At 42.7% G+C, this 22,014-nt stretch overlaps 2 pseudogenes; one reads left to right on the top strand and one right to left on the bottom strand.

Annotated features, from left to right (window-relative positions):
- The first annotated feature begins 8,537 nt into the window (after positions 1 to 8,537).
- On the top strand, positions 8,538 to 9,889 carry LOC119471509 (annotated as a pseudogene).
- A 9,586-nt stretch (positions 9,890 to 19,475) lies between these two features.
- Positions 19,476 to 20,530, bottom strand: LOC108305483 (annotated as a pseudogene).
- Between the last annotated feature and the right edge of the window lie 1,484 nt (positions 20,531 to 22,014).

The following is a 22,014-nucleotide window of genomic DNA, read 5'->3' as shown; positions in this document are numbered from 1 at the left end:
AAAAAAAAAAAAAAAAAAAAAAAAACAAAAACATATTGTCTGTATCAGATATAAACTAGTTCCAGATGAAGTATTTTGCTTTAGCTCTGTGTCCAAGACAGCAAATTTTAAGTAGCACTTGTAGGTGCCCAGTTCATTAGGTTATTACTTTTTTTTTTTTTTTTAAAGAATGGGGTCTCGCTATATTGCCCAGGCAGGTCTCGACCTCCTGGGCTCAAGCTGTCCTCCCGCCTCTGCCTCCCTAAGAGCTGGGATTACAGGCGTGAGCCACAGCGCCCAGCCAGTTATCATTACTTTTAATGTCTTATTCATCATGGTCTCATGACACTTGGCTCTTAATCAGAAAATACAGGTTTTGTCACATTGCTCTTTACAAAGTTGGATTGCCAGTTTCCTCCAAGAGCATAAAGCTGAAGAAGTATTTTATAGGCCCTTCATCTTTTTTGGAGTCATGAATTTTTTTGATTGTTTAATAAAAGACTTGACTCCTTCCCTAGGAAAACCCACCAGTGTCTTTGCATGCACTTGGAGGGGACTTCCAGCTGCCACATTACTTGGAGTTCATGGGCTTCATAAGAAAACAAGCTGTTATTGTCCAGAGAGTTTTCACACCTTAACTTTTAGCATAACAACTTCTTTTCCTAGCGTCTTGGTTTGGAATGGCCCAAGGATCCTTGTGACATTAGTGTCTAATCAGCGTCTCTATTTCTCATCCCGTCTCACACACTGTTAGGAGGCCATTGACTGAAACCAATCATCTAATTTTACAGGAGGGGTAGATGGCCTCCCATTTGGAAAGTGTCTTTACATGAAATCGCACAACTTATTAAAAAGAGCCAGCACCAAAACCCAAATCTCCACTCAAATTGAGTGGATCTTTATGTATGTGTGTGAGGTGAATTTATTAAGTCAAGAGCCATTATAGTATCATGGTTAAGTATGTAGACTGTTAGGCCAAACTGCCTGGATTTGAATCTCAGATCTGCTACTTGGTAGTTTTGTAACTTTAGGTAAATTATGCAACCTTAGTTTCCTCATTTATTAAATGGGCATAGTGCCAATTTCTATGGTACAGCAAGGTAATGTTTAGTATACAGGCATAATGCTAACCTTCCAAGCTTATTTCAAGTCCTAAAGTGTTCATTCATGTAAAGCACTTAAATAGTGCCTAGCTGCAGAGTCAGTGCTCAGTAAGTTTGTTAAACCAAATCCTCAAGGGGGAAAAAAACACAAAAACTAATTGTTACAACTTTGCACAAAGTCAACATCTTAGTTGAGATAACCATGAGGAAATTTCACCTAATCTTTTGAACAAGCAAACTCCTGAAAACTGGATAAAGGCAAAGAGGATATTTGACCTCTCCTTCAGAAAATGGTGTTAGGTGTTGTCCTGAGCAGCCTCACTGAAAACATTCAAGCTGTGACCATCTGATAGTGCTGCTTTTTGGAGACGCTCTTTTCTCCTTTAGAACTAGCCTCTTAAAATGATTGGCATTTTATAAAGATTTAACAATCCTAACTGACAAATGCCCTGCCCTCAGCAACGGAGGTGTCTCTCCCTCCCTTCCTGTTGAAATGGTAGAAATTTGAGTCTCATTCTTCAGACTCTAAATTTTCTCTATGATTTTACCAAAGGTAAGTATAATTTCTTTTTTTTCCCTTTTTTCCCCACCAAAGGTAGGAAGTGCCTCTTGTCTGCTTCATCATGGAACACATGTTAAAATCTGATGTTTTTAGTGTGCCACTGATACCTACTATGCCAGTCTGAGAGAGAAAAAGGATATTTGTTACCCTATTTTAAAGTGTGTTCATTACTTTATAGACCATCTTTTACATGGCAAGTGTTTTGCTGGGTATTGATGTGTGAGAAAATTAGCTGGGCGTGGCACGTGCCCACAGTCCCAGCTACTCAGGAGGCTAAGGTGGGAGGATTGCTTGAGCCTAGGAGGTCAAGACTGCAGTGAGCTATGACTTGTGTGACTGCACTCCACCCAGCGTGACAGAACAAGACTTTTTAAAAAAAAAAAAAAAAAATGAAGAATTTCCAGTGGCTCACACCTGTAATCCCAGCACTTTGGGAGGCTGAGGCGGACGGATCACCTGAGGTCAGAAGTTCAAGACCAGCCTGACCAATATGGTGAAACCTCATTTAAAAAAAAAAAAAGAATTTCTGCCCTCTCAGAACCTCAGAACTTGCTATCTGGTGGGGAGTACAGACCAGTGGTCAAGTGGTCAAGCAGTTATCATGTGGTTTAAGTGCTATGAAAAGTAAAGTAAAAGTGTAGGATGCTACAGGAGCCCATGGGAAGAGGACTCAGCCAGACCAGCCTTTCCAAAGTAGGTGATTAGCAAACATCTGCTGTATGTTGCCAGTAAGGGGAGAAGTTTTGGAGGGGGACTGTGGCAAGAGAGAAAACAGGAAGGAAAGTAGGAACCAGAACATGGCATTTCTCGAGGGCAATGGGAGGCCATCAAAGTGTTTTCACACTTTGATGGATTTGCATTTGTGATGACTGAGGGGCAGGACCTGGAAGGCTAGTTGGGAGCGGCTGCTATAGCCCAGGTGAGATATGTGGGTCCCAAAACTAGAGTTCAGGGAGTGGAATCAGAAATACAACTTTTTTTTTTTTTTTTTTTGGGAGATGGAGTCTCACTCTGTTGCCCAGGCTAGAGTGCAGTGGCGCGATCTTGGCTCATGGCAACCTCCGCCTCCCAGGTTCAAGCGATTCTCCAGCCTCAGCCTCCCAAGTAGCTGGTGGGACTATATAGGGACATGGCATCATGCCCAGCTAATTTTTTTGTGTTTTAGTAGAGACAGGGTTTCTTTTTTTTATTATTAATATTATTTATTATTTTATTTATTTATTTATTTGTTTTTTGAAATGGCCTCTAGAAGAAACCAAAAGAGGAATGCAGCTGTTCCCCTAACAGGTGATTCAGGTGCCTTTTCTGTTATGAGAGACAGGGTTTCACCGTGTTGCCCAGGCTGGTCTCGAACTCCTGAGCTCAGGCAATCCGCCTGCTTTGGCCTCCCAAAGTGCTAGGATTACAGGTGTGAGCCACTGTGCCTGGCTTTTTTTTTTTTTTTTTTTAAATCTGTGCCTGTGCTTACCCATAAACCTCTTAGAGGGAAAATGATAGGTCAGCCTTGGCAAGTGGGGAATTTTTTTAATATTAAAAAATATATTTTTTAAAAATGTCAAGTGAATGGGACTTTGTAGAGGACAGGAGAAAAAGCAATTGAGCATAAAGCCTACCACCAGCGCCACTTTTTCCATTGTATTTAGCCTGTTACAGAAATAAAAGTTCCATGATCATCAGTATTTGGGAACTATCACATCTTCCTCTTGGAGATTACTCATGCTCTAAATTATATTAAAAGCTCCATATTGGCTGGGCACAGTGGCTCTTGCCTGTGGTCCCAGCTGCTTGGGAAGCCGGGATAGGCCAATCACTTGAGCTCCGGAGGCCGGGGTTGCAGTGAGCTATGATTGTGCCACTGCATTACAGCCTGGACGACCCTGCCATGAATGAATGAATGCCACGAGTGGCCCTGCAGTAGAGAAACCTGTTAAACTGCCTGCTTTTCTGTCATTTCACTAAACATTTGTTCACATTCTTTGGGGGACGAAGGGTGTTTGTGGGAGTTTCTGCCTGTCTAGTTCCTCTTTTTTAATTGGAGAAGAGGCATGCAAACATATTGAACATCCCACAGAGAGAATCACGGAGTGGTAGCCCTGCCCACCTCCCTCTGAGCACCTGTGCTAAGTTTGAAGCATGCTGGCTATGTCAGTCCATCCTGTCTCAGGATGACCCAGAAAACTTTGGGCTCCTCTGCATTTGGGACCCAGGCATGTAGGGAGGTGGTAAAGCTGTGTTTCCGTGGCAGGGCACTCAGTGGCGCTCAGGAGTGGTGGCATCCGTTTCTTCATCCAACCAGTTCTGTAAGGTGGGCTTGGGCATTTTTTTCTTCTGGTACTTTAGCCTTGAACCAGTCTCTCTAGACCTCTCCAAAATCCTGAAGTCCCCAATATCCTTTAAGTAATTGGTTTTTGGTTTAATCAAAGTCAGCTTCTCTTGCTTGCCTGATTGCTAGCATAGTACACAGCAATTGTGTTCCACGAGTACACAGTGGAGAATTGATCTTAACAGATGAGGGTGCTTCCAGTCAAGCCTCATGCTATCTGGCAGGCGACAGAGCTCAGGGCCATAAGCAGTGAAGGGGCCCAGGCTTGGCAGATCAATGTGGATTACAGTCCCACTTCCTCCATTAGCCACTGGGGCAAGTGACTTATTCTTTCTGAACCTTAATTGCATTTAGGCCTGTTAGATAGCTATCTTGCAGAATAGCTAGAAGGATGAAATGAAATAATGTATGTAAAAGATAACTCTCCAGCTTCTTTGTTAAATCACTAACTTTTGAGTCGCTATTCTGAATCCTTGGTATATGTGTATCTGGAGTACCCAAGAGTGCCTGGCATCTATGGAAGATGCTCAATTGCTGTTGGTTGAACGAATGGATGAAACTTGACTTTGGTGTTGAAATTGAGTTTGTACATAAATACATAAATACACTAAAACATAAATTTTCTTTTTTTTTTTTAAGTTGGGGTCTCGCTCTGTCACCCAGGCTGGTGTGCAGTGGCACAATCATGGCTCACTGCAGCCTCCAACTCCTGGGCTCAAGCAATCCTCCCATCTTAGCCTCCCAAAGTGCTGGAGTTACAGGCTCTCACCATTCCTGGATAACTTTAAAATTTTTTGTAGAGACAGAGTCTCGCTATGTTGCCTAGGATGGTCTCGAACTCCTGAGCTCAAGCAATCATCCCACTTCGGCCTCAGATTTGTAATTTAAATAACAGTAGAGAAACTAAAATAACCAAGTCCATTGTAAGTTCATTACATAAATTAAAAGAGAAATATCCTTGCTAGAAGTTGATTTTAAATTCTGCTTGCTACAATTATCATCTCTCTTTCTCTTTCTCTCTCTCTTTCTCCCTTTCTCTCTTCCTTTCTTTCTTTCCCAAGTCTGGCTGTATTGCCCAGGCTGGTCTTAAACTCCTGGACTCAAACAATCCTCCCGCCTCTACCCCCCACATCCTGGGATTAGAAGCATGAGGCAACACACCTGGTCCTTAACTTTTTAAGTTCTGTATGCACGTGAAATACTTTTTTTTCAGTGAGGTGGCTACGTATGAGTTTGCTAGATGGAGTAGTTTATTTTACACATGGAGAAACAGGTACAGAAAGCATATTGCCCAATTTGGGAACCCTTCCCTGCATCATTTTTAATCATTTACTGTGTTCCTCCTTTTACCTGGTGTTATCTATTAATTAAAACTTTGATTTCCTCAATTTACTAGCTCTTAGGTATCTATCAGCAAATTCAGTAGGAGACAGTGTATTGCAGTTATTACAAACCAAACTCTGGCGCCTGACCATGTAGATTAAATTCTGTTTGTCACTTAAAAATCTTGTGCTGTGCTCTTAGGCAAGGAGCTTGCCCTCCCTTTGCCTCTCCCATCTCTAACATGGGGCTATTGACATTGCATGGGATTGCTGGTAGATTTAGCAGCTTAATATATGCAAAGCTCTTAGAGCAACATTTGACGCATATTGAGGGATCAATAAATAGCGGCTGGCCAGGCACAGTGGCTCACACCTGTTATCCCAGCATTCTGGGAGGCCAAGGGGGGAGAATTGCTTGAGCCCAGGAGTTCCAGATCAGCCTGGGCAATATGGTGAGACCCCATCTTTTTAAAAAATACAAAAAAATTAGCCAAATGTGGTGGAGCATGTCTATAGTCCCAGCTACCAAGGAGGCTGAGGTGGGAGGATTGCTTGACTCCAGGAAGGTGCAGTGAGCATGAACAACAGAGTGAAACCTGCTCTCAAAAAATAAAAATAAATAAATAGTGATAGCAGGAAGCTCACTCGCCAAATAGGGAGTGCAACCCATTAAAATTAACAATGAATCTGGGGGCCAGGCACAGTGCCTCACGCCTATAATCCCAGCACTTTGGAAGGGTAAAGTGGGCAGATCACCTGAGGTCAGGAGTTCGAGACCAACATGGCCAACACGGTAAAACCCTGCCTCTCCTAAAAATACAAAAATTAGCAGGGCATGGTGGCAGGTACCTGCAATCTCAGCTACTTGGAGTCTGAGGCAAGAGAATTGCTTGAACCTGGAAGGCAGAGGCTACAGTGAGCTGTGATCACGCCTTTGCACTCCAGCCTGGGTGATGAGAGTGAAACTCAAAAAAAGAAAAAAAAAGAAAAAAGAAATAAAAAACAAAAAAAATGAATCTGGGGAACTGATCAAAACAGAGACAGGTTCTGTGGGCTTTTTATTGCTTATAGCCATTACTGGAGATAGTGAAAAAGAAAAAAAAGAAAAAAAATCAACTTTATTTGGTTTAATTTACATATAATAAAATACATCCATTTAAGCTGTACAGTGTGAATTTTAGTAAATGTGGCACCTGTGTAACCAAGAGCAAGAAGCAGAATATTGTTATCCTCTCAAAAGTTTCCTTTGCCAGGTGCCATCGCCAGCTCCTGGCTCCAGGAACTACTGTCCTGCTTCTATCACTGTAGATTTGTCTTTTCGAGAGTTTCATGCAAATGACACTGTAGTGTAATCATGCAGTGCAATAATCCTGCCTCTGGCTTCTTTTGTTTAACATGCTTTTGATTTTTTTTTTTTTTTTTTTTTGGCCAACATGCTTTTGAGATTTTGTCTATGTTAACACACATGTTGGCAATTTGTTCCTTTCTTTGTTTATCCATTTACGAGTTGATGGGCATTTGGGTTGTTTTCAGTTTGGGACTATGATTCATAAAGGTTCTATGACTAATCATGTACAAATCTGCATAGATTCATTCACTTTCCTTGGGAATACCGTGGAGTGGAATTGCTGGATCATGAGCTGCCTATGTATGCAGCTTTATTAAAAATAGCCAAACTGGCCGGGCACAATGGCTCATGCCTGTAATATCAGCACTTTGGGATCCCAAGGCAGAAGCTCACCTGAAGTTAGGAGTTCCAGACCAGCCTGGCCAACATGGTGAAACCCCATCTCTACCAAAAATACAAAAATTAGCTGGGCATGGTGGTGGGCACTTCTAATCCCAGCTACTCTGGAGGCTGAGGCAAGAGAATCACTTGAGCCCAGGAGCCAGAGGTTGCAGTGAGCCGAGATCACACCACTACACTTCAGGTTGGGCTATAGAGTGAGATTCAGTCTCAGAAAAAAAGAAAATTTACTTAAAAAAAAATCACCAAACTGTTTTGTCGAGCGACTGCAGCATATCATGTTCCTACCATCAGTGTTTAAGGCTCTGGTAGCTGTAAACCCACTAAAATGGCTCAAACGAGAAAGACTGACAATTGTTCATTTACAAAGATATTAAACAACTGGTTTTGTTGACCTCTTTCATATTTAATTTTTTTTTAATTTTGTTTCAATAGAGACAGGGTCTCACTATGTTGCCCAGGCTGGTCTTGAACTCCTAAGCTTAAACATTCCGCCTACCTCAGTCTCCTAAAGTGCTAGAATTGCAGGTGCAAGCCACCACGCCCAGCCGTTTTGTTGACTTTTAGGTAAAAGGAATGTCCTTGGCCAGTTGCAGTGGCTCATGCCTGTAATCTTAGCCCTTTGGGAAGCTGAGGCGGGAAGTCAGTTGAGGCCAGGAGTTTGAGACCACCCTGGGCAACACAGAGAGACCGCATCTCTACAAAAAATTTTAAAAACATTAGCTAGGCATGGTGGTGTGCGCCTGTAGTCCCAGCTACTCAAGAGGCTGAGATGGGAGGATTACTTGGGTGCAGGAGTTTGAGGGTGCCATGAGTATGCAGGTGTACTGCTCTCCAGCCTGGGCGGCAGTGAGACCTTGTCTCAAAAACAAAACACAAACAGAAAAAGGATATCCTTCAAATGTTTCTTAGCACACTGGAGCAAAAGAAGTTAATGCCTGTTGTGATCACAACCACTTAAGGTGTGTCACTTTCCAAAGTTTGAATGAGTTAGATGGGATTTAGGGTATTTAATAAGATTAAATCCTACCAAGCAGAGTGGTGGTAGGGCGTAGGAGGGTGGGGCAATGGGGCGAGGCTTCAGAGAGCAACGAAACTCCTTCGGTAGGGTAGAGCCGGGCGTGGTGGCTCATGCCAGTAACCCCAGCACTTTGGGAGGCTGAGGCAGGTGGATCGCCTGAGGTCAAAATTGGAGACCAGCCTGGCCAATATGGTGAAACCGTGTCTCTACTAAAAATGCAAAAATTAGCCAGGTATAGTGGCGCATGCCTGTAGTCCCAGCTACTTGAGAGGCTGAGGCAAGAGAATCGCTCGAATCTGGGAGGTGGAAGTTGCAGTGGGCCAAGATTGCCACTGCACTCCAGCCTGGGCAACAAGAGTGAAACTCCGAGAAGGAAGGGAAGAAGGGAAGAGAGGAAGGGGGTAAGGGAGAGGGAGGGAAACTCTCCTCCTGTCACCCTAGTGGGACAGCGTGAGTGTGGGGTGGGAGTGATGTCCCTTCTCTGAGGCAGCATTGGAGAAGGAGCTGTAGGCCTTGAGCAACTCACAGCAGAGCATGCAGACCTGGCCCCTGTGGCTCTATTTCACCAGAGCAAGCACCCAGGGCCTGTAGTCACTGCGTGGTAGCTGGAGCTGCAGAGAGCAAAGCCAAACAGGAGGCTTACTTTTCTCACCTTGCCACTGAGACCACGCTGGGCAATATGGTGAAACCGTGCCTCTACTAAATACAAAACGAGAGGAGGGGGCTGGAGCTTACACAAGATTTGCACCGGTTATAGCGGAAGCTTTTAAGCATGTTTCAAGTGAAACTGATGAGAGTTGTAAGAAGCACTTTGGAAAAGCGTTGACTATTTGGAAAGAAAGGTCTGTTTATGCAAATGATGCATGTAGAGGCCAGGTTCATGCCTGTAATCTCAGCACTTTGGGAGGCTAAAGCGGGAGGATCATCACTTGAGCTCAGAAGTTTGAGACCAGCCTAGGCAACATAGCTAGACTCTGTCTCAAAAAAAAAAAAAAAAAAAAAAAACAAAACTCTGTTTAAAAAAAAAAAAAAAAAAAAAAAATCAGCTGGGCATGGTGGTATGCTCCTGTGGTCCCAGCTACTTGGGAGGCTGAGGTAGGAGGATCGCTTGGCCCCAGGAGGTTGAGGCTTTATTGAGCCAGGATCGTGCCACTGCACTCCAGCCTGGGCAACAGAGCAGGACCCTGTCTCAAAAAAACCACAAACAAGTAAACAAACAAGAAACAATGAAATAATGTATTAGAACAACTTAGACAAGCTCTGTGTGGCGATTAGAAGCCTAGGAAGTAAATTTATAAACAGATAAAGATGAATGAAAATAAAAACTGTTCTTCTCTGACATCTGCAAGTGAGCAGTGAGCCACCACCACAGACTCTAAATCTTTTTAGAACGTTGCAAAATCTAGAAAATGCAGCCTTGAGTGATGCAGCAGTTCACTAGAGGATGACTTTTTTGCCTGCGTAGTCCAAGAAGTATCCCTACTAGATAAACAAGCAGATAAAGAATCTGGAGAAAGGCTTTCTAAAATGGTGGATACGTGTATGTTGCCAGCAGATTACAATGGCAGAATGGCAGCAGAAATATAGATGAGAGGAAGCAACTCACTCGAATGTTAGCAGATTTTCTTCATTGTCCAATGGAAGCCCTTGCAGAGAAAGCACAAATTGGAAGAATACAAGTGCAAGTGAGCCAGAGTTTCCCTGGTGTGCAAAGAATTCAGGTCCCGGATCCGTAGCCTGCCAGACTAATCTCGATTACCCAATGTCACTGGCAGCCACACGTACTTGCCATTTGCAGAAACATCTGCAGTGAAGATTAATGGACCAGCCTTTTTCCGATCCAAGACTCCAAGAAATGGAGACAGGTGGATAGTCCTGTAGTGACATTTTTGCATATTGTTGTCAGAGAAACACTAGCAAAAGCAATGATAATTAGTGATAATTGTTTAAAATGTTGGTTTGTTTATTATTGTCTTGGTAAGTTAGTATGAATTAGTTTTTTGGGGGGTGGGGTTTTGAGACAGTTTCTTGTTCTGTCATCCAGGCTGGAGTGCAGTGGAGTACACCTGGACCTATGACTTAGTTTAAACAAAGTAATGGGCTGGACCTGTAATCCCAGCACTTTGAGAGGCCGAAATGGGCGGATCACTTGAGGTCAGGAGTTCAAGATCAGCCTGGGCAACATGGTGAAACCCCATCTCTGCTGAAAATTTCATGTTTCTATTTCTTCGTGTATTTTCAATTGTTTTTCTTTATTTTCTTCAGTGTCTAATCGCTGTATACTACGTAATTCTTAAAGGGGAAGAACCACTCGGGAGTTGGTTGAGACTATTTGGTATAGTTAGTACTAGCTTATAGATGAAACTAAATGTTCCAACATTATCTTATGTTGGAACAAAGATTATCCCTTTATCTTCAAACCAGTTAGGACTGGATTGTAGATGAAACAAAGATTATCCCCTTTATCCCCAAACCAAATATGGATTCTGTGCCTTTCCATGCCTTTGATTCCATATTCCCTAGAGATTGGTCAGGTAATGTTAAACATGGATGTCATTAGCCAGGCATGGAGGCATGCACCTCTAGTTCCAGCTACTGGAGAGTTTGAGGCCGGAGAATCTCTTGAGCCCAGGAGACAAAGGTTGCAGTGAGCTAAGATCGTACCACTGCACTCCCAGCCTGGGCGACAGAGCGAGACTCTGCCTCAAAAAAAAAAAAAAAAATTCTACCAAGTATATGTGGCTTGTTGTTGTTGCAGCCTGGGTGTTTTTGTTGTTGTTGTTGTTGTTTGTTTTGCTTTTTTTTACAGTGTTCATCTTGGCTAAACAGCCAACAAAGCAGGCAATAGATTTCAAGGGTGAAGATGTAAATATTCTACAACACAAAATTGATCTGGCTCAAGCAATTGGCTTTCTCAAAAAAAAAAAACCAACTAACAAATAATAAATAATTAAAAAAAAGAAAAAAAAAGAAAAAACAAAAATAAATAAAAAATAAATAAAATTAAAAAAAAACTTTTACTTTTGTATTTTTATTTTTATTTTACTTTTTTAGAGATGGAATCTCTGTTGCCCAGGTTGAAGTGAAGTGGCACAATCATAGCTCTCTGCAGCCTTAAAATCCTGGGTTCAACACATGGACACAGGGAGGGGAACATCACACACAGGGGCCTGTTGGGGGGTGGGGTACTAGGGGAGGGACGGGAGGGGGTGGGAGATAGGGGAGGGATAGCATTAGGAGAAATACCTAATGTAGATGACGGGGTCACGGATGCAGCAAACCACCATGGCACGTGTATGCATATGTAACAAACCTGCACGCTCTGCACATGTACCCCAGAACTTAAGCATAATAATAATGAGAGCGAGCGAGAAAAAAAAGAAATCCTGGGTTCAAGTGATCCTCCTGCTTTAGCCTCCTGAGGACCTGGGACTACAAGTGTGCACTACCACACTGTCCGTTTTTTTTTTTCTTTTTTTCTTTTTTTTTGCATAGAGACAGGGTCTTGCCATATTACCCAGGCTGGTCTCAAACTCTTGGCTTCAAATGATCCTTCCGCCTTGGCCTCCCAGAGTGCTGGGATTACAGGCGTGAGCCACTGCACGGCCAAAACTCTTTTTAAATATTAGTTCTCTATTTGAAAAAAAAGTTTAATCTCTTAGTAAATACTTGAAATAAATAATTGAAAGGCTATATCAGCCGGGCGTGGTGGCTCACGCCTGTAATCCCAGTAGTTCGGGAGGTCAAGGCGGGCGGATCACCTGAGGTCGGGAGTTTAAGACCAGCTTGACCAACATGGAGAATCCCCATCTCTACTAAAAATACAAAGTTAGCTGGGCGTTGTGGCGCATGCCTGTAATCCCACCTACTTGGGAGGCTGAGGCAGGAGAATCACCTGAACCCGGGAGGTAGAGGTTGCGGTGAGCTGAGATCTCGCCACACTCCAGCCTGGGCAACAAGAGTGAAATCCATCAAAAAAAAAGAAAGAAAGAGAGATAGAGATAGAGATAGAGATAGAGAGAGAGAGAGAGAGAGAGAGAGAAAAGAAAAGCTATATCAGCAGTTGGTTTATGTTTTGTCCCTTTTGCCATTGGTTAAATAAGTGAAATGAACTTGTAAGTCTGAATGTTTTATAGAGAGGTTATCTATTCCTTTTGCAAGTATAATGTGGCATCAACAGACGTGATTCTTTAGAGTTTACCTAACTTTGCATGTTTTATCACATTTGATACAGATTCTCTAAGTAATCAATTGTAATCTTTCTATTTATTTATTTGAGATACATAAAACAAGCCATCTGTTACTTTTTGTTTTTGAGACAGAGTCTCACTCTGTCGCCCAAGCTGGAGTGCAGTGGCATGATCTTGGCTCACTGCAAACTCTGCCTCCCGGGATCAAGTGATTCTCCCACCTCACCCTCCTGAGTAGCTAGAATTACAGGCGCTCACAATCACACCCATCTAATTTTTTTTTGTATTTTTAGTAGAGACGAGGTTAAAACCATGCCCAGTTATTCCATCAGTTACTTTTATAATTTTTAAAATTCCTTATTTCCAGGATGGGTGTGGTGGTTCACACCTATAATCCCAGCATTTTAAGAGGCCAAGGTGGGAGGATCACTTGAGCTCAGGAGTTTGAGACCAGCCTGGGCAACATGGCAACACCCCGTCTCTACCAAAAATATAAAACTTAGCCAGAGAATCGCTTGAACCTGAGGTGGAGGTTGCAGTGAGCTGAGATCACACCATTGCACTCCAGCCTAGGCAACAAGAGTGAAACTCTATCGCAAAACAAACAAACAAACAAAATAAATAAATAAAAATAAAAAATAAAATCTTACTTCCATTGTTACTTGAAAATTTGATAAATCCTGACTTTGATGTAGCATGGAAGGTAATGCAAAAAAAAAAAAAAAATACGTAATCACTGTTAATAGTTACTTATTTAAAAACTGAAGTGATATCAGCCCATTGATCAGTTAAAATCAATAAAGCAAGTACAAAAATAGAGTACCCTTTAGAGAAATCAAGGCTTGCCTTGGCTTAGTTAAAGCCAGATGAGAATGCAAACAGCCAAAGCAAACACAAAGAACAAAATTTGGAGGCATCTACCTGAATTCAAAAGATTCTATGAGGCCATAATAACCAAAACAGCATGATATTGGTATGAAAACAGGCACATAGACCAACTGAACAGAATAGAGAATTCAGATATCCACATATATATAGCCAACTGATTTTTTTTTCTGCGTGAAATCTGCCGCAAATGGCCAACTGATTTTTGACAAAGAGACAAGAACATACGTTGGTGAAAGGACACTCAAAAAACGGTGCTGGGAAACCTGGATATCCATATGCAGAAAAATGAATCTAGACTCCTCTCTCATCACATACCAAAATCAACTAAAAGTGAATTAAAGACTTAAATGTAAGACCTGAAACTATAAAACTACTAGAGGAAAGCACAGTGCAAATGCTCCAGGACATTGGTCTAGGCAAAGATTTTATGCTTAAGACTTCAAAAGCACAGGCAGCAAAAACAAAAACAAAAGAGACTATATTAAACTAAAAGAAAAGGAAACAGTCAACAGAGTGAAGGGCAACCTGCAGAATGTGAGAAATTATTTGCAAACCATTCATCCAACAAGGGACTAATATCCAGAATAAATAAAAAACTCAAGCAACTCAACATAAAAAAACAATCCCATTAAAAAGTGGGCAAAGGCCTACTTATTTTTTGTAATTTTTTTTTTTGAGATGGGGTTTCACCATGTCGGTCAGACTGGTCTTGAACTGCTGACCTCAGGTAATCCACCCGCCTCGGCCTCCCAAAGTGCTGAGATTACAGGCATGAGCCACCGCGCTCAGCAGGCCCACTTTTTAGTGAAACCCCATCTCTACTAAAACTACCAAAAAAATTAGCTGGGCATGGTGTCATGTGCCTGTAGTCCTAGCTACTCTGGAGGCTGAGGCAGGAGAATCAATCGCTTGAACCCCAGAGACAGAAGTTGCAGCGAGATCGCACCACTGCACTCCAGCCTGGGCACCAGAGGGAGACTCTGTCTCCAGGGGAAAAAAAAAAAAAAAAAAAAAGTGGGCAGGCAAAGAACACATAAATAGGCACATCTCAAAAGAAGACACACAAATAGCCAACAGGTGTATGAAAAAACGCTTAACATCACCAATCATCAGGGGAATGTAAATCAGAACCACAATGAGCTGTCATCTCACTCCAGCTAGAATGGCTATTATCAAAAAGATTAAAAAAATGACAAATGCTGGCAAGAATGTGGAGAAAATGGAACTCTTATATACTGTTGGTGGGAATGAAAATTAGTACAGCCATTACGAAAAACAGCATGAAGTTTCCACAAAAAACTGAAAATAGAACTACACTACAATCCAGCAATTCCACCACTGGGTAGTTATTCAAAGAAAAGGAAATCAGTATATCAAAGATATACCTGCCCCCTCCGCCATGTTTATTGCAGCACTATTCACAATAGCCAAGTTATAGAATCAACCTAAGTATTCATCAATCAATGAGTAGATAAAGAAAATGTGGTATATATACACAAGGGAATACTATTCAGCCACAAAAAAAGTATAAAATCCTATCACAGCAACATGGATGGAATTGGAGGCCATTATTTTAAGTGAGATAAGCTAGGCACAGAAAGACAAATATCGCATGTTCTCATTCACATATGGAAGCTAAAAAAGTTGCTCTCACAGAAATAGAGAGTAGAATGATGGTCATCAGGGGCTGGAAGGAAATAGTAGAAAGTGCTTGGTTAATGAGTGCAAACACAGTCAGATAGAATAAGTTCTAGTGTCCAGTATCACAGTAGGGTAACTGTAATTAACAACAATTTATGGTATATTTCAATATCTAGAAGGAGAATATTGAACGTTCCCAACACAATGAAATAATAAATGTTTGAGATGAACGTGCTAATTATCATGATCTGAGCACTGCACATTATATATATTGAAACATCACTATGCACCCCATGAATATACATAATTATTGCTTGTCAATATAAAAAGAAAATTTAAAACAAAACAAATATTTTTAAAAAGCTAGAAGAGAAGATTTTAAATGTTCCCAACACAAAGAAATGGTGAATGTTTGAGGTGATGGATATGCTAATTACCCCGATTTGATGATTACATCGTATGTATTTTATGTATCAAAGTATCACAACTACCCCATAAATGTGTACAATTATTATGTATCGATTTGGATTGCTTCAGGCCAGGAGTTCAAGACCAGCCTGGGCAATAAAGCGAGACCCTGTCTCTACAAAAAAATCAAAACCTTAGCCAAGCATGATGGTGCACACCTGTATGTGGTCCTAGCTACATGGGAGGCTGAAGCAGGAGGATCACCTGAATCCAGGAAGTTGAGGCTGCAGTGAGCCATGTTTGCACCACTGCACCCCAACCTAGTCAACAGAGTGAGACCCTGTCTCAAAAAAAAAAAAAAAAAAAAATTGCCCTAGCATGGCGGTGTGGGCCTATACAGCAAAGGGATTACTTGATCCGAGGAGATCAAGGCTGTAATAAGCTATGATCACAGCACTGTACTCCAGCCTGGGTGAAAGAGTGATACCCTGTGTTTCTTTTTTTTTTTTTTTGAGACGGAGTTTCACTTTGTCATCCAGGCTGGAGTACAACGGCTCAATCTCGGCTCAGTCCAACCTCCGCCTCCTGAGTTCAAGCGATTCTCCTGCCTCAGCCTCCTGAATAGCTGGGACTACAGGCGCATGCCACCACACCCAGCTAATTTTTTTTTTTTAAGTAAAGTTGGGGTTTCACTGTGTTAGCCAGGATCTTCTCGATCTCCTGACCTCGTGATCCGCCTGCCTTGGCCTCCCAAAGTGCTGGGATTAAAGGCGTGATCCACTGGGCCCGGCTACCCTATGTCTTAAAAAAAGAAAAAGTTCTACAAATGTAAGATCTTTGTACTACATGAAACACTTATGCTACAACTAACCTAGTGTCCAGATACCAAATGAGTCTTCTGAGAGCCAAAGCCACTGGCGGGTCATAGGTGGACATGTGGGAAATAGAAAAGGATGGGGACTGTGTGGAGGAGGCAAGAATTACATTGTATTTCTTTTAAAAAATATTTCCCTGTTAAAAAATTATGCAAATACTACCTGCTCATTTTAGAAAACCCAGAAAATACAAACAGGGCAATAATAAGGCTTTTTAAAAAATATCTGGCCGGACACTGTGGCTCATGCCTGTAATCCCAGCACTTTGGGAGGTCAAGGTGGGTGGATCACCTGAGGTCAGGAGTTCAAGACAAGCCTGGCCAACGTGGTGAAAACCCATCTCTACTGAAAATACAAAAAAATCAGCTGGGCATGGTGGTAGGCTCCTGTAATCACAGCTACTCAGGAGGCTGAGGCAGGAGAATTGCTTGAACCCAGAAGGTGGAGGTTGCAATGAGCTGAGATCATGCCATTGCACTTCGGCCTGGGCAACAAGAATAAAACTGCATCTGAAAAAAATATATACATATATATAATACGCATTATGTAATATATAAATTATATTATATATATATTATATATCTCCTTTAATTTTGCCTAGAGGCAAACACAGGAGACTTTTTGGTATATACACTTTGTTTTTTTTTTTGTTCCATTTTTACAAATGTGAAAGTTTCGTGAGTTTTTCTCTGTGTTGTGCATTTTTCCAAAGTGTGATAATGCTATTTATGCTACTTTGTAACCTGCCTTTTGACTTCATAGTGCCTAGTGAACACCTTTCTTTCTCTATGAATAAACAGTATCAAAGGATGGTTTTCAAGTTAAAATTTTGACCTTCATATACACACAGGGTGAGCATATATGTGTTCTTTAATGAAGGAACCAGGAGGATGGTAAAACTGGTTCAACAGAGAAACAGAAACTTATACAGTCAGTGAGGAAAAATGCATTTAGATGGGATCTCTAGGTTAGATATGAAACTGGTTAATATTCTACAGGCAACGAGATTCTATCCTTGGGGTTATCTTTTTCTGCTGGACAGAAATAATTTGCATCTCAACTGGACAAAATCAAAGTCATTTGCAATTTATTAATACACAAATTCACATCTAATTTCATAGAGCCTAGGCCCCTAATAGTCAGTCAAACAAAAGCATATATTTCTCTAGAGCAATGATTCTCAACCAAAGGTAATTTTGCCTTCAAGGACATTTGGCAATGGCCAAAGACATGTTTGGTGGTCACTGTTGGGGAGTGTTAGTGACATCCGGTGGGTAGAGGCCAGGGGTGCTGTTAAACATCATACAATGCATGGAACAGCCTCCATAACAAAGAATTATCCAGCCCAGACTGGCAACCTCCACAACAGAGAATTATCCAGCCTACACTGTCAGTGGTGCCCACCTCTACCTATTAGATGCCAGTAGCACCCCCACAGTTGTGACAACCAAAATGTCTCCAGACATTTTCAAATGTCCCACCAGGAGGCAAAATTGTTCCCAGGTCAGATCACTGCTTTAGAGTTGCACTTTACAAATCCATCACCAAAAGTCATGTGTAGCTATTTATTTTTATTTTTTATTTTATTTTTACTTATTTACTTTTTAATGTCATAATGTTAATGAACACCAGGGGTTCAGCCTAGGTCCTGTTGCTCGACGTGCAGAAAGCCAATCACTGAGACAACAAGTATTGCAGGGAAGAAGGCTTTCTTCAGGTGACGTCAGTGGGAGAGACGGGAAATAAACCTCAAATCCATTCCTCCTCCCTGACTAAAGTTAGGTGTTTACACATCAGGGGAAGATAACAGGAGGAGCACGGAAGAGGAATTGGTCAACAGGCAGTAGGGGCATCCCACAGAATAAATGTACATTTCTCAAAGCTTCAGTTCTATGGACATCTGGCTTGTTGGAAAATTGGGCAGGTAACAAAAAAAAGTTTTTAATTAACTAAAATTGAAGATTAGTTCCTCACAGTAACCTTATTTCAAGAATTCAATAGCCAATTGTGGGCCAAGCACAGTGGCTCATACCTATAATCCCAGCACTTTCGGCGGTCAGGTCAGGAGGATTTCATGAGGGCAAAAGTTTAAGACCAGCTTGGGCAACAGAGTGAGAAACCCCATTTTTACAAGAAAATGAAAATAGAAAAATAAAACAACAACAGCAAAATAGCCATGTTGGGCTAGGAGTTACTCTACTGGTCAAGGGAGGCAGAGAACATTTTCCTTTCTTTGAAAAATTCTGCTTCACAGTACTGCCTTAGAGAAATAATCAGTTCATGGGTCTGTTAGACATTGGGACAATATGATATTGAAAACATATGCAGGCTGGGTGCAGTGGCTCATGCCTGTAATCTCAGCACTTTGGGAGGCTGAGGCATGCAGATCACTTGAAATCAGGAGTTAAAGACCAGCCAAGGCAACACATGAAACCCCATCTCTACAAAAAAAAGATACAAAAATTAGCCAGGCATGGTGGTGGGCACCTATAGTCCTAGCTACTCAGGAGGCTGACGTGGGAGCCCAGGAGATGGAGATGGCAATAAGCCAAGATCACACCACTGCACTGCAGTCTGGGCAGCAGGGTGAGACTCCATCTTAAAAAAAAAAAAAGGAAAAGAATGTCCAGCTATACTTTTTCCTTATTTCCAAGTTTTGGATAACTTTTCTTTCTTTCTTTCTTTCTTTTTTTTCAGCAGCACTTTTATTTTTCCTTACCTACTGATGTGTTGTTGGGGCCTAATGTTCTCACAGAACAGTAGGAAACCAAACTTTGTTGTCATCTCTGAAGGAATTGAGAATTGCATACGAAAAAACCTGACATAAATTAAAAGGATGAATACATTTACTGGTGTAAATGCAAACTGCCTCCAACTCAAGGCAAGTGACAGCCATGGTGCTGTGGTAGGAAAACATCAGCTAAGAAAGGAAACTGGGTCCTAGGGCTTGGACTTGCCAACCCTGACAGATCAGCAGGACAGAAACACTGCTTCAGGAGCCCTTGCAGCCTCTAGAGAAATCCCAGCACACTCAGCCCTGACACATGAAGTCCCTGCACAGATCAGAGACTGCTGGCCACGCAGACCCACCAAGCCATGGACTTGTCTTCCACAAGCACCTTCTTACCTCAGCCACGAAGTGACCAAGCCACATGTACTAAGGGTTGAAATCAAAGATATGTACAGGGTATTAAACAAGTACCAGGGGAACAGTTAACTTGCATATAAGGTCAAAATCATCAATAAGTTCTACAGTCCAGTGTTGGTATCAGATACAAGCTTCAAGGACGAATTTCTTTTTGAAGGTTTATTCAAGTTTCATGAGGCTAGCATGGGGTATATGCATTTGCCAGGGGGAAATTTATTCTTCTGAATTAACCCATGCAGTAAATGCTAGACATCTGCTTGCAGTCAATTTAGAAGCATTTGCAGTGGATGGTGGAGGGGCTCGACTCCTTGTACACCTGCCTGCTAATCCACATCTTCTGGAAGGTAGACAATGAGGCCGGGTTGAAGCCGCCAATCCACACCGTTTACATGTGCTCAGGGAGTGTGATGATCCTGATCTTCATGATGCTGGGCGCCAGGGCAGTGATCTACATCCTGTCCGTGATATCTGGGTACACGCTGGTGCCGCAGGACAGCACCGTCTTGGACTACAGGTATTTGTAAATCCACATCACACTTCACAATAGAGCTGAAGGTGGTTTTGTGGGTTCTGCACAATTTGGTGGCCAGGAAAGAAGGCTGGAACATTGCCTCTGGACACCAGACCCACTCATTGCTGATGATGATGACCTGCTGTCGGGCGGCACATAGCTCTTCTCTGGGGACAAAGAGGATGCGGTGGTGGCCACCTCCTGCACAAAGTCCAGGGTAATATAGCACAGCTTCTCCTTGATGTCGCCCACAATCTCCCACTCAGCTGTGGGGGTGAAGCTGTAGCCATACTCGGTGAGGATCTTCATGAGGTAGTTGGTCAGGGCAGATGGGCACCGTGTGGGCGACCCTGTCTCCAGAGTCCGTGACAACACCACTGGTGCAATCAGAGGACTAGAGGGACAGCAAGGTGTGGATGGCCACACACATGGCCGGGGTGTTGAAGTTCTCAAACATGATATAAGTCATCTTTTCTCTGCTGGTCTTGGGGTTCAGGGGGGCTTCAGTCAGCAGCACCGGATGCTCCTCGGAGCCACACACAGCTCGTTGTAGAAGGTGTGGTGCCAGATCTTCTCCATGTTGTCACAGTTGATGACCATGCCCTGCTCAATGGAATACTTCAGGGTCAGGATGCTGCACTTGCTCTGGGCCTCATCACCCATGTAGGAGTCATTCTGACCCATCCATGCTCACCATCGTGACCTGGTGCCTGGGGCGCCCAACGATGGAAGGGAACATCGTCCCCAGCAAAGCCAGCTTTGCACCTGCCAGAGCCATTGTCAATGATGAGCGCAGTGATCTCTTCTTCCATTGCTATCATGGAGAAGTGGGCAACTGAGCAGCAGAAGGACATGGTGCGCAGGCTGGTGGCAGTGAGTGAGCGATAATTTTTCTTAATAGTACACTTCTATAGGGCCTTGGTTTAAAGGCAGCATAGGGCTGCAAGGCTAGACAGACTGTAAACACCATGACATCACGGACTGGGACTTAGTTCTCTCATTATCCCTTAGTTCTCTCATTATCCCTAGCTCCTGGTGCAGGGACCGATACCTGGCAAGCACTCAATAATAAATAATCTGGCCAGGCATGGTGGCTCATGCCTGTAATCCCAGTACTTTGGGAGGTTGAGGCAGGCAGATCACCTGAGGTCAGGAACTTAAGACCAGCCTGACCAACGTGGAAAAACCCCGTCTCTACTAAAAAATACAAAATTAACCGGGTGTGTGGCACATGCCTGTAATCCCAGCTACTCGGTAGGCTAACGCAGGAGAATCACTTGAACCCAGGAAGTGGAGGTTGCAGTGAGCCAAGATCATGCTATTGCATTCCAGCCTATGCAACAAGAGCAAAACTCTATCTCTAATAATAATAATAATAATAATAATAATAAACCTCTGCTAAGTGAATGAATGGTGTGAATTCAGCAGGTAGCAGGTCCCTTTGCAGTGACTTCCTTGGGTTGGCTATCACCAGTTATGCAATTGTCACACCTAACTCAGCAAGTTCTGAGGTCCAAGTGGGGGATCACCAGCAACAGTGCCTATCCCAGGCTCTGACACCTGCTCAGGAGGCACTCAACAGGCAATTTTCCTTCCAGAAATAATTTCCTTTCTTTCTTGAAATCATCAAAATGGTTCCCAGCTCTCTAACATTTCAAAAACCCTTACCAAGTCTATGTAAATAAAGAAAACTTCCCTTGTTCATACAGCCTGTTAGTGGCAGAACTGGAACTAGAGTCCCGGTGTCTAATCATCTTGCAGAAGACTTTACATTTTTGCAGTGACATTCCTTGTTGGTGAGTCACTGTATGTAGGGCCAGCTGAGACAGAGGACAGTAACCGTGAGGAGGGAGTGGACATGCCAGAGACATTAATTCAGCTAAGTGCAAGGCACCGCTAATTCAGAGGCGGGTGTGGCCAGTTCGCATGCATACTTTTTATTTTTGTTTTTGAAATAGGGTCTCACTGCATTACCCAGGCTGGAGTGCAGTGGTATAAACACAGCTCTCTGCAGCCTTAAACTCCTGGGCTCAAGCAAGCCTCACATTTCAGTCTCCAGAGTAGCTGGGGCCACAGGCAAGTGCCACAATGCCTGGCTAATTTTTTGTATTCTTTGTAAAGACAGGGTTTTGCCGAAATGTCCAGGCTGGTCTTGAACTCCCAGGCTCAAGAGATCTGCCACCTCTGCTTCCCAAAGTCCTGGAATTAGAGGTGTGAGCCACCGTGCCTGGCCTCACATGTATACCTTTGATGACAACTCACGGACAATTACTTTTTTTTTCTTTTTTTTTTTTTT

The sequence above is a fragment of the Cebus imitator genome, unplaced genomic scaffold (assembly GCF_001604975.1).
Source record: "Cebus imitator isolate Cc_AM_T3 unplaced genomic scaffold, Cebus_imitator-1.0 Scaffold63, whole genome shotgun sequence".
Lineage (NCBI taxonomy): Eukaryota > Metazoa > Chordata > Mammalia > Primates > Cebidae > Cebus > Cebus imitator.
This window is presented reverse-complemented; position numbering and strand designations above follow the sequence as displayed.